At 37.3% G+C, this 16,236-nt stretch overlaps 1 protein-coding gene across 1 annotated transcript in view; it reads left to right on the forward strand.

The window, feature by feature from the left end:
- Positions 1 to 16,236, forward strand: part of ZBTB20 (zinc finger and BTB domain containing 20) — a 450,959-nt gene that overhangs the window by 53,976 nt on the left and 380,747 nt on the right. Inside the window, exon 2 of the mRNA XM_008498352.2 lies at positions 5,094 to 5,153. The gene's annotated coding sequence lies outside the window, so the exon portion shown is untranslated. The remainder of the gene's footprint in view (positions 1 to 5,093; positions 5,154 to 16,236) is intronic.

The raw sequence follows: 16,236 nt of genomic DNA on the forward strand, positions 1-16,236 counted from the left end.
CTTGGTTCATCTCAGTCGGGAAAGTTTCAGTTTTGTTCAATTTCTGAAGTAAAACACAAATTGGTAGGAAAAAAGATCAGGTAACAGGCACTGAGTATGTATGTTTTCTTGTCATTTGAGTGAATTACAGACTAGTGAAAGTTTGTGAGCTGATGGCTGTACAGTCTGAAATCTTTCTTGTTTGAGGAGGTACAGAAAGGACAACAGTGTGAGCTGCTCTAGACACATTTAAATCCATCATAAGATTGTATCCTGTGGATAGTTTGTTCCAAGTGGGTCAGTCAAGGCAGTGTTGCTTTCTATTGTAATGAACAATCCAGTAGTTTCCCAGGTTCTCCTTGGATCTCTGTATCTATCGCTTGAGAAAAGAACATGATAAGCAGCAGAATAATTCTGGTTTTTTCCACCCAGTAATTTTTGGTTCCGGCTCATACAGTCTATACCTGAGCATAGATTGAAATAGAAAATGAGAAGGGATTTAGGGTTGGATTTGTTTTTTTTCTCTCCCCTGCGAGGCAGTGATCCACCCCACCGCTAATCAGATTCCCTCCCTGCCTCAAGCAATGTCATTGCCTAATACTTTTAATGTTTGAACTGTTCCTTGGGTCTTGGCAGAATCAGCTATCATTTGATATTTTGATATTTTCACTCACCTCTTCCAGAAAGGAGAGAAAGCACAGGGTAGTGAAAAAATCAGTTGAAACAATGGGCATCTAAGACAAAAGCTTATGGAATGTGAGAGTGATCTTTTCACTGTGTATTAAAATTCTAAGATTTTAAAAGACTGTGCATGTGATAATTAATAGCCTGATTTTGTTGACTGTTGACATTTTTATCTGTTACCATGATATCTTTTAATTCACTATCTCCTTTGATATTTCCTTCAGAACACACGGGCCAGTTGCTATTACCTCTAGCATTAACAATGTAATTTTCTTCTCATGTTTCAAGTGTTGAGTTCTGTTTAAGTAAAATTATGGTACATGAAGTTGAGAGGAGGTTAATCTGATATATGGTGTTACAGATGTTCCAATTTTTCCACCATGTGACTGTTGCCTTTAAATGTCATTTTGTCCTGGGCCTCGACAGTTCATTCAAGTCTTCTGTTCAAGATAAATATGGACAGATAGTTCTTTTCAAAGAGCGTTTAGAAGTAAACAGGGAACTTAAATTGTTTTCTGAAAGACTTTTTCATGCGTTAAGAGTAATAATGTAACACCGCTGCTTCTTTACCTTTTTCCATACCTGTACAAAACTTCCATTCCTGCAAAGCCCCCCCCCCGATTCATATCCAGTTCATTCTCTTATACCTGCAGGCCAAGTCAGAGGTCTGCTTTGGGCACCTGTCTTCAGAATCTGTCTTTATCGTGGAGTTTAATGCTAGTCATTTGATTTATTTCTGTTTTTTCTTTTCTCCCCAGACAGACAAGCTTGTGTCTTCAAATAAGTTGGAGATCTCAACTCTAGTTCTCAGTGGACAGAAGTCCATATCACAAAAACATTACTACAGTCAATATTAATTGGTCAGTGGTTGTCCAATGTAGGAGGCTGAACCAGCCACAAAACCTGGTCTCTCAAAATGGCCCCTTGGTTCAAGGCTGAAGGGTAGTGGTGAGCCTATGTGAGTCAGTCTCTTCTCCTAGTCAAAGTACTGTCTCTGAAATGAAACAATTTCAGTCTGCAAGCCTGCCAGATTGGACTTTTCCATAAGCATTAAATTCACACGCAAGTCTTTAAGGGCATTGCTGTTATGGATTGTCCATTTTACTAACACATACTTTACACAATGTTTGTGCCAATCTCAGGAGACCAAGAGATTTACTGTAGTCTTACAGTGAATCGTTGTCTGAAACCCTTTTGGCTCCTATATTCTTAGCATTAATCAACAGATTCCTTTCATCCACTTGGTATCAGTTTAGTTTGTATGTATGATGACTGTGTTTGGAAGGAATTGAACTGGAGTGATGCTAATATAATTTATCATATTCTTTGCATTTTGTCCTTAGAGTCTTAAAAAGAGGAGATTCTTACTATTGTCATTCTATAATATTGTCTCCACCTTGGTGAAAGGCCCATAACCTTGAGAGAAAATGTATATAAAATTGATGTGTTCTTTACGTGTTCTTGAATGGAATGTATTTATCTCAGTTTCATTTGGTCTGATGATAGTTCACTGAATAGGATTCTTTTCATTGGTAGCAAATGTGAAAAGGCCATACAGTTTTTAAGATGCTAACATAGGAAAGTGAACATATATGTATAGTTCTTTCTTGTTTGCATTTGATTAGCAGTACAGTGTGCTGTTGTTATTGTACAAGCAACAGTCAAAGCAGAGGAGGTATTTTAAATGTAGGACTGTCCAAGTTACCCATTTCTATATTTTTTTTTTATGCTAGATCTCCTTCTGTTTAAATACTTTAAAAAGCAGATTTAAGCTGAGTTCCTAATTTCCTTAATCCTTGAAAACAATTTTTTCTAGGAAATCACTACCTCAGGTCTCTCTGAGTATTGTGATGTATTTTGTGACTTTGAGAACAGTAAGCCTGTTGCCTTCCTATGCAGTAAAGTATATGCTTGTGCTTAGTACTAGGGACTTACATTTCAAATGGACCAAAGGTGTTTCCTGAGCTATATGCATATTTTTCACATCATTGATGTCATATGGATGCATCATATTTCTGGGGTATTACTCTTGATCTGCGTGAAACAATTGAATGTAAACACAGAAACTGGAATTGAAAAATTTTTGGAAATGGTGCACTCTAGTAGCTGTCTTGATCCCATAGACAGACATCTGCAGGTACAAGTTTTGGTCAAGTAAAATAACATATGAAAGTAGTTCTTCAAATTGCAAGGCAGAAGTGCGGGAATTTTGTAGCTCACTGAACTTGGGCATTCAGATATGTTCAAAGGATCAATTAATGATTGTGAAAATAAAGAAACAGACTTTTGTACTCACTACTCACACAAGGATAACTGTGAACATTGTGGATAGTTTTACAAAATTTGAAATGCCAGTTGATCAGAGAAGGCAAACTGAGGCTTTTGACTTAGGTTTAATAATTTGCAGAGTTTCAGAAGCAGCACCACTGGTCTTGACTGTTCAGTGGGTTTAAAATAGAAAATACTTTCTCCTTGCGTTCAGTTTTTCCCATGATTTTTCCCATTTCTCATCTCTTCCAGTTTCCCCTGTGCCACCCTCTTACTGGGCTCAGTCAGTAGAGCCATCTCTTGCTGCAGCACATAGTGTGCCAGAATGTACAGAGTGGTTCATTGTTAGATGACTTAGATATTAGGCAAACATCACAGTTTCTTACCTAATAGTGTCTCTTAAATCAAACATACCCTAATGCAATACATCTAGCAACATTTCGGTTCAAAATCCTACCCTCATTACTCAATATTTTAGGCCTTGTGTTTTCCTTTATGCATTGTCAGTGCAGAACTGACAGACTATTCCAGCCCCTGATTGTGTTAAGTTGGAAAATGCTAACAGCTGCCATCCAGCATGCTTATTCAGGTAACAGATCTTACAAAAGCTGAAACAAATGGTACACAGCCATAGTTCAAGGAAAATAAACCTTCTTCCCTGAAAACAGTGGAAGCTGCAGTTGAACCAGACTATACTGTGTATGCTCAGGGCTGAATGATGTAGGCTGGGGGAACTGCCACGGGGAAATTTCTGTAAATGCTGAACCTGGGGTGTTGTTGGAATTTAACGATCATCAATAGAAAGCACCCAGAAAAGAAGAGGAAGGCTGCAAATGTGGAAAGGAATTGTGAACATGCCTCTGAGAAAGCAACAGAAGCATCCCTGTAGTAGCCAGGAATTGGTGGGAAGTCAAGATTGGACACACTGAGGACATAGTCTGCTAGGGTTACCTTTATTTGAGAAAGCAAAACTTTGTATCCTTTTTTTTTTTTTCCTGAATCAACAAGGGTGCTCCACAGAGCAGTTCTTTTCTTTTACTTTCATCAGTTAACACAGGTCTATTCACAGATAAAAAAAAAATCATCTAAGCTTTGAGGGGGCAGGACTGTAACAAATAAGTGTAATTGAATTGGTTCTGCGGTATGACAAAGGGGTTAAGATCTCAGTATTTAAAATGTCTTTGGTCTTTGTGGCTAAGCTTTAAAACCCCTTCACCAGCAAAGGATTAAAGAATACCTGTGGGCTTCGTTAGTCCAGTCCTGCTATACTTGAGCTGGTATTAGCTTTGGACACAGGTTGTTAGGTGGAAGGTCAACACCTAAGGGGAATGAAGGGATCTCATTGCTCCTGCAGGAAGACAGGAATCCTGGATGAAGTGGTTTTAGGCACTGTGAGTCTACTTATTATAATGAAAACTGGAAATTATACCAGTCAAGTCCTTAAACCATATCCTGAATTCACCGGAGAGTGCCCAAGTCTGAAAATAAGACTTCAAATTCTTACTTTTTCCTCAGCTGTTTGGCAGCCAATTCTGAACATTTTGGTAATTAGTGGTATATGGTACTAAATCTGCTTTTTGTTCTTTTTTCAAAATGCAGACTATAGAGAGATTTTCTGAACATTTTAGTAATTAAAAGCATTTCTGGCTGAAAGATGCAAACCCTTTATACACAGTTTTTCATTTAGAAAAAAAAAAAAAAAAAAAAAGTCCTCTTCAAACTCTTGACCTGTTGGAGTACTTACCTATAACTTTTTTCCACAAATGTATTTTAATGGCAAACGTAAGTGGCAACACTTTGGTTGTGACAGCCATTTGTTTTTATCTGTAACAGTCATGAAACTACACATAATGGAAAACTAGGTGTAATTTTTTTAAGCACAGAGCCATAGAAATCAGTCCATATCAATTTGGTGTTTGGTTGTGTGAATTTTCTCTTTGGAGAATGTGTAGGGCATGAGAGTTTGGATACTAGTACATTTATCTTATTTGTTCACTCCCGGTGTAGGAAATGTGAATGTGAAGGACTGTTTTGTCTTCCTTCAGAGAGCTATATGTTTATATATATACAGCGTTCCTCCCTCTTTCCCCCCTTGACTGTTACCAAAACTCATGGTATTGTCTGGGCAAATCCCTAAACATAAACATTTCTTTTCTTTACAGCAGCATAAGAAAGAAGTGTTGAGAGCTGCTCTTAACCCTTTTGGAGTCCGAAGTCAAAAGGTAAGACCAAATGCTAGTTTTTGGGTTTCTGAAAGTATTCATAGTTTAATTGTTCAGAAATGCTATTTCCCTATCACATTTGAACTGAGATTTCCCAGAAGAAAAGCAGGGATATGGTAAGAAGATTCAAAGCTTGATTAGACCTCTTTAAAAGCACCAGCATATCTGGGCATAAATTATATAGGTAAGTTACAAGTGGTGAACTGCAATTATCTGTTTTACTTAATAGGAAAACATTGGCATTAAGAGTCAGTGGGACTTTCAGTAGGGTTTAATATTGCTAAGGATTTAATGATTTTTGTCTCACTATAACTTGATAGTTTTTATGATATATAAAGTTTTTTCAAATTACAGTAAGACAAATCCTGTAGCTCTTTTCTCAGGCATGAATCCCTCAATGGGAGTTTTGCCTGAGTGAGAACTGAATGAGGTCTAAATAATTAGCAATTAAAATATTCAGTTATTGTGCTACTGTATATAACAAAGCACTGGAGGTATTAAAAATTGCTAATCTCCTCCTTATTAAAATGTTAACTGCTAAGCATAATACAGTTTTGCATTTTCTATCATTCATTTTTGCAGTTCATTAGTAGAGGTGAAATGTTTGTGACAAATAGTCATTTGAACTTTTAGGGATTGCCTTTGTTTTCCTGGCATTTTATTTAATGTTTCTGAGTTAATTTACAAGCTGAAATGTTTGAGGAAGCTGTGGATTTTAGTAAAAAACTACACAATATATGAAGAATAACTTTTGACAAAGCATTCATGACTATATCCAGTCAAAACGAGATTGTAAGCTCCTCATCAGAGACTGAACTAGGCAATTTAGGTATCTAATTTATGTATGTTTTGATCATCAGCTTCTTCTAATAAACTCCAGTAAGTAATAGGCTAAGGTTTTACTGGGCAAATAATTTTCAGTAGGATACTGGCATGTGAACAGTGCAGCAGCAGGTTAAGAAGCAAAGTTGGTGAAATCATTTAGTTGTGCACCAGTTGTGCCCCCCGCTCTGCTAACAAGCATTTGAGCTCTTTGTTACTATGATAGGTAATATAAGGGCCAGTCTGTGGTCTTGTCCTGCTCCACTGTACAAAAGAAAAATAAGATGTATCTCCTGTCTTCTTCATCACATAGCAGCAGGAGCAGGATGCGTGGGGAAGAGAGAATGGTGTTTGATGAGTGAGAAAGGAGTGGTAAGTGAAGGTCATAACTGGTAGAGGAGAAAGGTGAATTACTGGAAGGATCTGGTGACAGGTGAATTTCACAAGGGAAGATGACTCCCTCAATACTGTTTCTCCCATATCCATTCCCTAGAGTAGATTTTGTTGCTTATTATGCCTAAAGGTTTTTTTTTGTAATTGTTCAGAATAGCCATCCTAGGCCTAGGCATTTGATTATGCCATATAACACTGCTGGCACTTCAGGCCATGATTCTGTAAGGAATGCATGTGTAGCATGTGTATTTCACTTACAGTGTTACAAGTAATCCTGTTGAAGTAGATGAGATTAATTGCAGGACATAAAGTTAAGCATGTATATTAGTCTTTGTAGTAAAAGAGGTGCAATTTCATTTATTCATATATTTTCAGGGTGGGAAATTGTTTTTAAAAATACATAAATACATGGAATTTTCTGACAATTTTGTGGCGATTAAAGAGGAGGTAGATGGTAGCAATGTAAACTCTGCTTGTTCTCAAAATCCACAGTTTTGTCAGGTTCTCAGCTGTAAAGTATGGAAAAGAATAGGCTGCTATCATTTTCTTTTTTGCATGCACAGTTAAACCTCCAGCTACACTGAGATGATTGTATAATTTATTATAGAGGAATGTGCAGGACAGAAATCAAACAGGAAGGCATGTGTGTTTGTATGGACTCTTGTTTATAATTTCATCAGATTGGTGCACACCTCAGACATTTTATTTAGTGATAAGATATGCAAATTGTTCTGGAGCCAGCCGCAGTACTTTCACCTGAATGTCAAAACTGACAGAGATTTTTAAATCAAACCTCAACAACAACTTGTATATTAAAGCAACAGTTCCTAAGATACAGCTACCAACTACAGACGAGTAAGTGCAGAATACTTTTCCTACTTTTCTTCATACTGTTTTTCTGTCCTTACTTGTTTACTTCTGTGGAGGAACAGGGTTGCAGGCTTACCTGTAAGTACTGGGTGTAACTATGGGCAACAGTTAAGAGGAGCTATAAATTTATGTGGAAGTATGCACACAGCACAGGAATGCAAATTGAAAGTGAGGAGACTTATATGAGATTTATAAGAAATGTAACTTCTGATTTTCCAGCGTCCCAACTTCCATACCTGTGAAGGAAGAGGTAGTACAAACTCACAGCTTCAACTGGTTTCTCCTTCTTTGGTTTTAGTTTTATTACATTTCTGTCCTTATATCAGAATGTGGTAGTAGAAGACTGTGGATATACTAGAAAGTTTGGATTATAGATCATAGCTTTTTCTTGAGGTTGAGAACTGAAATTACTCAAGTCTGTAGATATTGACTGCTGGGGTTTTAGTTTTGAGTCATGGGAGAAAGGGCGTAATTGAAAATACAGCTTGGAATTTAAATGTTAGTTGTGTTTATTTTCTGAATCCTTGTTTAAGTCAGTGCCCACTGCCTATAAAGTGATAATCCTGTATATTTTCCCCAGATTCAGTTCTTCCCCTTCTTTCTGCAAATGTGTGCACATAACTATGTCCCAGCTCTTCCATCTGAAGTTTTCCTAGGGCTTTTTTTTGTCTTGTTTTCTTCTTAGTGTTTTTTAGTGTGCGTACCTATTAACCTGGAAGATACGGGGGCTGAAAACTTTTAACAAAGGATAACATCTGAGCATCTGCATCTGTGTATTTGTGTGTTCATGAGACAGAGTGCTGTGATTAGAGAGATTATGACAGAATGTTACTTGGTTTTGATTACATGCCTTGTTATATATGTTCTTCTGGCGCTCTGCATTCTCTTGTATCACTTGGTCCTTGTGTCCTAATAAATACCCTGTATGACAGATTAAAATTTCTTGTCCATTGCTTTAGTTGGTACCAGCCTCTTCCAGGTGGGATTTTGCTTGCCACATTTAAAAAAGAGAAGCATTTTTTCATTCACTACTAAATGAGAAAAAAAGATTTATATGTGTCATGATTAGAAAGATACAACCTTTCCATACAATCTAAGTCCTGCAGCATATGGTTTTGGACCTGCTTTCTATAGTTTTCAGAGTCCCCAGAAGTATTCTGTAGAAAAGGACTTCTAGAATACTTAAGGCTTATGACTTGTGCCGATTTAGGCCACGGCAGAACATTTTGTTTACAACAACTAATTCTAGGACCTACTTGGTTGTTGTGGATACTTAACTCCTACCCACTCGAACTGAGGCACTTCAAAATAATTAAAGTAAATGAGTAATGTGCACACAGAGCAAAGCCTTTCAGAGGGAAAGTGAGTTTATTGAAAGAATTTGCTTTTTTTGCTAAATAGTTTCTCTCAAGGTCTTCTTAAATAAGCAGCAAATGTTTTTGTTAGAAAATAAAAAATAAAACTGAACCTTTTATTGTTTTTTCTACCACGGTTGATGAAGTTAAATCAGTGAAAGCTAGAAAAAATCAGGTGGAATTTGTTTTTTGTCAAGCTGAAGTCCAGGCAGTAGTGTGTTGGCTCTTGGCAAAATTATGAGTGAGGTATCACTGACAGAAAAACAATGGATGTCGTGGTATGTTCATCTTTAATGCACTGCTTTTAATTTGAAAAATTGAAAATATTTTTGAAGGCATTTCTGGACCTTGCAGTCCAGAGTGTAAAAGTACCTAAGGAGGAAGAAGAGCCATGATGACACTGATTTTTCCCTGATTGGCTGTAGGGATACTCCTGGTTTAGTCTTTCACCTAAATAGATGCACTTTAACCAACTGCTCCAGTATTAATGCCATGCCTGCAGCTATCAACACTGGTACCTCCCAGTTTGTAGTTAGAGTTCTTTGCTTGCTTCTGTATAGGGAATAATTGCCTATAGCTGATACCAATAACCCTGTTAATCTTACCAAAACCATGTAAATACACCTTTGATAAATGGTGGTACTGGCATCTGTCATGTTCTTTCAACCTCAGCTTAACAGAAAATCTCTGCTCTTGGATGTGTCATACTTATGTGCAATCTCCAAGAGGGGAAATTCAGCTTCTTTCTTATGATGACATTACATTTGCTGTTTTTTCTGTGCTGAATTTCACTTCAGGTATCCAGCAGCATTCCAGAGGGAGAGGTGACCAGCATTACAGCCTGTACTGCTGCTGCTCTACTTGTCATGAATAATGTCCCACTGGGGTAGTTAATCATTACATTAACTTTTTCCTGTTTCTTCATAGCTGATTGCTTCCCAGGGGACATGGGTTACCTGGCTTCCAAAACAAAGTTCAGTATTGTATATGCATGTGTGTTCACCTGCATGCATATGCATTGTGTTGTTCAGAAGATGTTCTAGAAAATTACCAGTGCAAGGCCAGTGTGTCTTTTTTTCTGTATAAAAGGTAGAAGTGTGGTAGATGTTTTACCCTTCCTCCTTCACAATATGCAAGTATTGGTCTCTTTAATTGGCCATGATCTGACAACTCCTCTAGGAAAAAAACAATGTCCCTGTCCAGGGGGATTGAAAAATGGGCAAGGAATAGATGTCAGTGAAGTCTTCTGAGCGTCAGAAGAAGGTATTTAACTACTGTGGGTTTTGCTCATATGTATGTGGCTGTATTGTTTGCCAGGGTGGAATCCAAGAAGAAACTGCTAGTCATTCTGATTTTCTTCTTCATCTTAAGTGCACATCATCTTGTAATATCTGGTGGATGTGGCTCAGGTGTCTCTTGGCATTTTTGCCACATGGAACAAAATGTGGTATTAAATTCTTCTGTGCCAGTGAGTTTGTTTACCTTCACTGGAAATAATAAATAGCAAGTTTTCTGTTCAGATGTCAATATTCAGGTGGACAGACAGATTGACATACCCATCTTCACTATCTCTGGTGTTTGTTTTGGGAAAGTTAATTTTCTTCCATGGCTAGATCAGGATAGTGATTTTTTTGGCGCATTCTCCTGGTCACATTTCTATTCTGTTGTTTGTTTTTAAACCTAGTGGGCACTTGACTTCCAAGGTTTTCCATAGAAGTAGAACTTGGGTTCCCAAGACACTAATTGTAAAAGGGACAGTTAAATCCTCCATCTGGAGGTGCAAAATTTCAACTTCAGAACATTATTTTGTCCCACAAAGTTATATATGTGTATATACATATATATATTTGAAAGATATATATATATATATGTGTGTGAAGTATATAAATTTCACTGAATAGTACTCTGAAATCCTTTCCCCCTCCCTCCCTCTCTCCCTCCTTTTCTCCTTCCCTCCTTTCCTTTTTTCTTTCTCCCTTTCTCCTTCTTTCCCCCCTTTACTGCTTTCCTTTTCTCTTTCTCTCTCCCTCTCTGTCTCCAAATCTCCCTCTTTCTCTCCCTTTCCCCCCTTTCTATAGATGGATTTCTGTTTTCCTGTTAGAGCTGAGTCAGACACTTACCTGCTGTCATTGTGGCAATGCTGCTGAATGTCTTCCAAACGCCTTGTTCATTTTTAAAACCTTCCAGTCAACACCAGCCTAAGTTATGCAATAGCATGGCTAGCAGAGTAGCATTACTGCATAACTCAGTGTTATCAGCAATGCAGGTCACTGAAAGACCAACCTCCTATTCCTCCTGAACCAGCAAATAAAATAGCAGACAACAACATGAGAGACAACAAGAAGTTTGAAGAAGTGTGAACTGGAGCATTTACATGGCAACAGCACATTTTAGTGTCAAGTAGGTGAGGTAGACCATTCTGACTGTGAAAAACAGCTTTCAAGCCATTTTAGCCATTCCTTTTAGTTGCTCTGAATCAAACCTTGCTATCATTTTTACTGGTAATAGGACTTCGGGGAGTATGCAGGTGTCTGCCTTCAAAAGGCATATCTTAAGAATGGCTGGGAGAATTCATGAAAGTAGGCACAGGCTCTTCTGAGAGAAAACCAGCTGAATACCTGTCTTTTCTATGGCAAGAAATCAGTATAGAAGAAAATGAAGAAGCAAGAAGCACTGCTACTCAGTCACAGAGCATTTTAATAACATAAGGAATTTTATTTTAATTTTTTAATAATCTGAATCATAATGATTCATTTGCAGAACTTTGATCAGAAACGTTTTCCTTCCTCTGAATTAAAAGATCTTTACAATAATGTTTGTAGGCTCATTTAAGTGTTCTTTATAAGATGGGATTGCCCCAAGATATCAGTATCCACGTCTAAGAGTTATGTTCTCACAGTTTAATTGGTATGTGGCTAAACCACAATGTTCCAGTCCCACCTGCCTGGTTGGGCTATAAACATGAAATGAGCCATTTCAAAATATGCTTCAAGCCTCCTTGAGTTACCAGAGGCGAGCAGTATGTCTCTCAGGTAATCTCCTAAACCAAGACCAGCACCAGCAGAGGTCATCAGTGGGGAGTGTCTCTCTTTGCTGAGGCTCTATGCTGAAGCCAAGATTTTATTCATTTAGGGGTGACTGAACCACCTTAGGTCTTGGAAAAAAGAAAAAAAAAAAAAAAAAAGTGATTTCACTGCAGCAAACAGTGGACATGTGAAAAATAGCTTTTCTTTGGTTATTTTGCAATTAGTTTTAAAAATTTTAATCTCCCAAGGTACTTCATTATAACTGGTGAATATGAGCAGGGATATGTGTGGAGGCAACACTGTAATGGGAAAAACATAAGGTAATATCCAGACTGATCCAAATAAGCAATTCTACCTTCTTACCGTCCTCTTCAGAAGTGTGGGTTGTTTTGGTTTGTTTTTTTTTTCCAACCAGGTGTCTGGGGAGAAGAGCTGCACAGATTTTCACAGTAATGCCCACATTGATCTTTCTCTCAGGGAGATCTGCTTCCTATGGTTTGGAGATCTGCCTGTGGATTTTTGAGGAGACAGTTACACGTGTATGTACACTGAACATCAGTGGCCTGCAGGTAATCCTCTTGTCTCTAACTTTAGCATTTGACTTCAGTAGAATACATTAATGTCCAGTTGCACAAGTTTGGCTTACAAGTTTGGCTGCAACTGAAAGGCAGCAGGAGGTGCAAACTAACTTGCATATGCCCTCTTCTGGTATTGGCCAGTTTTATGAAATGCTGTTTACATTCTCTAATTAAATTTTCCATAATGTATACATGAAATCATGAGCTCTTCCAGACCCTCAGAGTCCTGTAGTATTTTAAGTTGTTAAGTTAGGCTAGCTACTAGATTTTGTTTAGAGGCAATAAATTGACCCCTGCTACTTCTCCCTTCTTGAAAACAAAAGCTCCCCATTTTTGAAAAGAACATATGTGCATGTAAGTAATTTTCATCTCAGAATGGCAGCAATGTTTATCTGTTTATGTCTTAAATGGCAAAAAGAATATACTGTTACTTTGAAAGTATCTTTTCTTGTTATGTAGCTATTAGGAGATTTATCTCAATGTTAAACTTGAATTTACAGGTTTAGATCATACTTTTTGGAGCACAGTTTTGAGGGGGGAAAAAAAATCAGTCACAAACTCTCATTCCTCTTACAAACATTTTATAAACCTATTCCCTGACATCCAGCAATTTGGCTGTTATGGTTACAGTTTGGTACATTGTAGGAATGATGAAGATAAGCCTTAACCAAGAGACTTGAGCTTAGATTGTTAAAGGTGTACAAAGCATGTTGATCTGAATATACCTTTAACACTTCAGTAATGATTGCATTGACTATCAGCTAATTGGGTGTTTTTTAATAGCAAAAAGCATGATTTAGCTGGAGGTTTTCTCCCTTTTATGAACAATTTTTTAACCAGAGATCTTTTCCTTGAAGTCTTGCCAATGGCAAAAATAAGGAGAGAGCACATGGACTCATCCAGAGTGCTTGCTAGCACAATAAAAACCCAAAACCAAAAAAATAGAAAAAAATAAAATAAAACTTCTAGGCTATGTCTGAGCAAACTTCACACTTCTCTTATAAGAAAAAAAAAAAAGCAGAACTCACTGTTTTACTGCTTTGGAAAGATTAAATGAGCTAACCTCTCCTATTACAGAACAATTTTTCTGTGTGTTCCACTTACATTTCTCATTGGAAATCAAGCAGCTTTGGTTTTCAGCACTTCTGCAAACTTAGTCCTTCATACATACACATAAAACCCCCCAAATCCATGCATCCTAGGGAATCAAAGATTTAGAAAGGTACATTTTTCATAGGTAGTTATAAATATGTATAAAAAATTCCCATCACATGAATTTCCCATGGGGATAATACATGAAATCACAAAGGAAAATGTTATGGCAAAAAGCAATGAAGTAAATTCAATCCTAGATCTTCCTTTTAAGGAGATGCAGACTGAAGTAGCAACATTACACTGAGATGGAAAACAGCAGTTGAAAGAGACCTGGTTTTGAGTCTGAGGTTTTGTTTTTGACTTTTACTAGTACAGAGTTATAAGACAATTGTGGTTGTGTCTTCTGTGGCTTCTAGAATCTTTCTAGTTCTGGAAGATACGAGCTCATGGACTATAAGTAAGGCAAGAGGTCTTCATGGCTTTGTTTCAATTCAGGACACTAATTTTTAACACAGGTTTTGATGAACTCCAAGAGCGTCGTAACTCCACAGGAAACCTTCTTGGGGATGATCCCTGCAAATGGGGAACAAATGCTTTGATTTTTTTTAATTATTTTTTTTAAGAGTGTCTTGAGGAAAATCTAAAGTCTGTTTTGTTTGGCTTTTTTGTGTAATGCACTGCATGCACCAGAATACCAGACAGTAAAACTTTCTCCTTACACAAAGCTGTCATTGGTTTAAGGCTGTTTTGCTCCCTCTGAATGTGTATTGAAACAAATGCCTCACTTGGCTCTCCTGGAGCAGCTTTACGGAATAAAGCACCGCACGTACCACGCACAGTGGCACTATTAACACTGCAGAATGAGGCTGGGAGAAAAACTCATATAGGAGCTGCACACCTAGGTGCAGTTAGTAAACAGAAACAGTTACCCTCATTAAGCATAATTAAACCTAATATTGACTGTAAACTGTTACTTACCTTAAACTTCTCTACAGACTGTGTGGGAAAGGGATTAACTTAGCAGATAGGTACACTAATTGCTACCTTCTTCACATTAAAGTTACTGTCAGGAAGGCCTATATTCATAAATAAAACATAGTAGGGGATGAGAGACTGAGAAATATGTAAATTCATTTGCAGAAAAAAAGACCAAATTAAAAAAAGAAAGTTGAATGATGCTACTGGAAGCAAAATGGCACTCTAGCTAATTACCATGAAAAGTATGATAAATCATGGACGTGTATCCTTGACTTCTGACTGATAGAGCCTGCAGAGTGCAGTCTCTCATGCGTAGCTGCCACTGACTGATTTAAACCCAATCCACTATCGGGTTTGATGGGAAAGCATGAAAGTGTGTTATTTTATTTCCTTGGGTATTGTTGCTACCTCTTTCTCCTAGAAATGACTTGCAATTATTGTAAAAATACAGTCTGATTTCTTGTCTGCAGAAGAATTGTTGTTTGATGCAATTGACAAACAAAGGTTCAAAGATGGTCTAGTTATGGTTTAATAGCTGTATTTTCAAATGCAATTGATCTGGTACATTGAGACAATTATAGAAATATAATAAAATGTCAGGGGAGGGGTTGCTTTTGCTTTGGTGTATTTATTCTCATGGGAGAGATCCCGTGTCCCATAGACAAGATGAAGAGTGAGAAATGGGTTTATTTATGAAATTCTGTTTATTTTCTGGAGAATTTTAAGTGAGTCACATTGCTACTGTGTTCTTCAGCATTTTGATCCATTTCCTTCCAAATTTCTTAGTTTTACAATCCCTGCAAGGGACTGCACACATTTAGGGTTATTGAGATGAGGGAAGCTTGCAGGATGAGGCCATACTGTGTGTTATCATGGCAGTGCTGTTCCTGCTTAATCCTGTAGACACTTTACATTTGAATACATAACAATGATATGATTGCTGTTTGTGGGGTATTTTCTGTTTTTCTTGTATATCTGACAAGAGTTCTTTTTGACTGAGTCATATCAGAATAAAAGTCATGCTAGAGTAATGGGAGGACACACTGACCCTGATCTTCCTGAGCAGAGCATTTCCTAAGCCACAGGAATAGCAGAAGCATGAGTACACTTGTATTTAAAACCCGAAGTGGACATCTGCCGTCACAGTGATATTCTTACTATGTGAATATTTTAACACAAAATTATATTGGCTTCTGCTAAGCATTATCCTTTAACTCTCTATTGAACTTAAATCATTTGGTATACCAGGGAGGAAATGGAATATTTGTAATGCTCATAGAATAGGGTTTTGCTGAAAAAAGAAGTGGAAAAAGTTGATAGCTTAACATTTGCAGATAATACCTAGTAAGTACAGTTTTTTTCATTTGTTTAAGTTCTCTTTTTGGTTTTTCTTTTCTTCTGGAGAGATATAGCCCTGCAATATTGGTATGATGTACAGGTAGGAATGTGTAGTTTCCAGGTATGGGTATTATGCTTCAAGAAACAATGGTAAGTAAGTAACAGTATTTTCCTACTCTGGTAACATTTATTCTTCCTCTGCAGTTTTTTGTGTATTCGGCTTCAATGATTTTAGATGCTATCTTCGTATCTTTTTCGCAGTTTCACTGAGTTTTGACAGCATAGGATTTGAAGAAATATATTAAGGCTGAGTTTCAGCACTGCAAATTACTTTCAAGATTTACATGGCCAAATTCTGCAATGACATATACTTCATAACAGATAATTAGCAAAGCAAGGAGATGTCCTCTGAACAGTGCAAAATTATTACTGTCTAGCAAAGTCAATTTATTGGAGTAAATAAAAGTTTAGAGGCTAGTTTATTTCATCATGAAGAATACCTGCATCCCTTCCTGTCTTTAGGACTAAAGAATCACAGCAAGGAACTTTCATCTGGGAGTCACTTCTGAGGAGTCATTTGTTCTGTCTGTTTCTTTAGGGAAATTTAGAACAACTCTGTTACAGGTCT

Source organism: Calypte anna, chromosome 1 (genome assembly GCF_003957555.1).
Source record: "Calypte anna isolate BGI_N300 chromosome 1, bCalAnn1_v1.p, whole genome shotgun sequence".
Classification (NCBI taxonomy): Eukaryota; Metazoa; Chordata; class Aves; order Apodiformes; family Trochilidae; genus Calypte; species Calypte anna.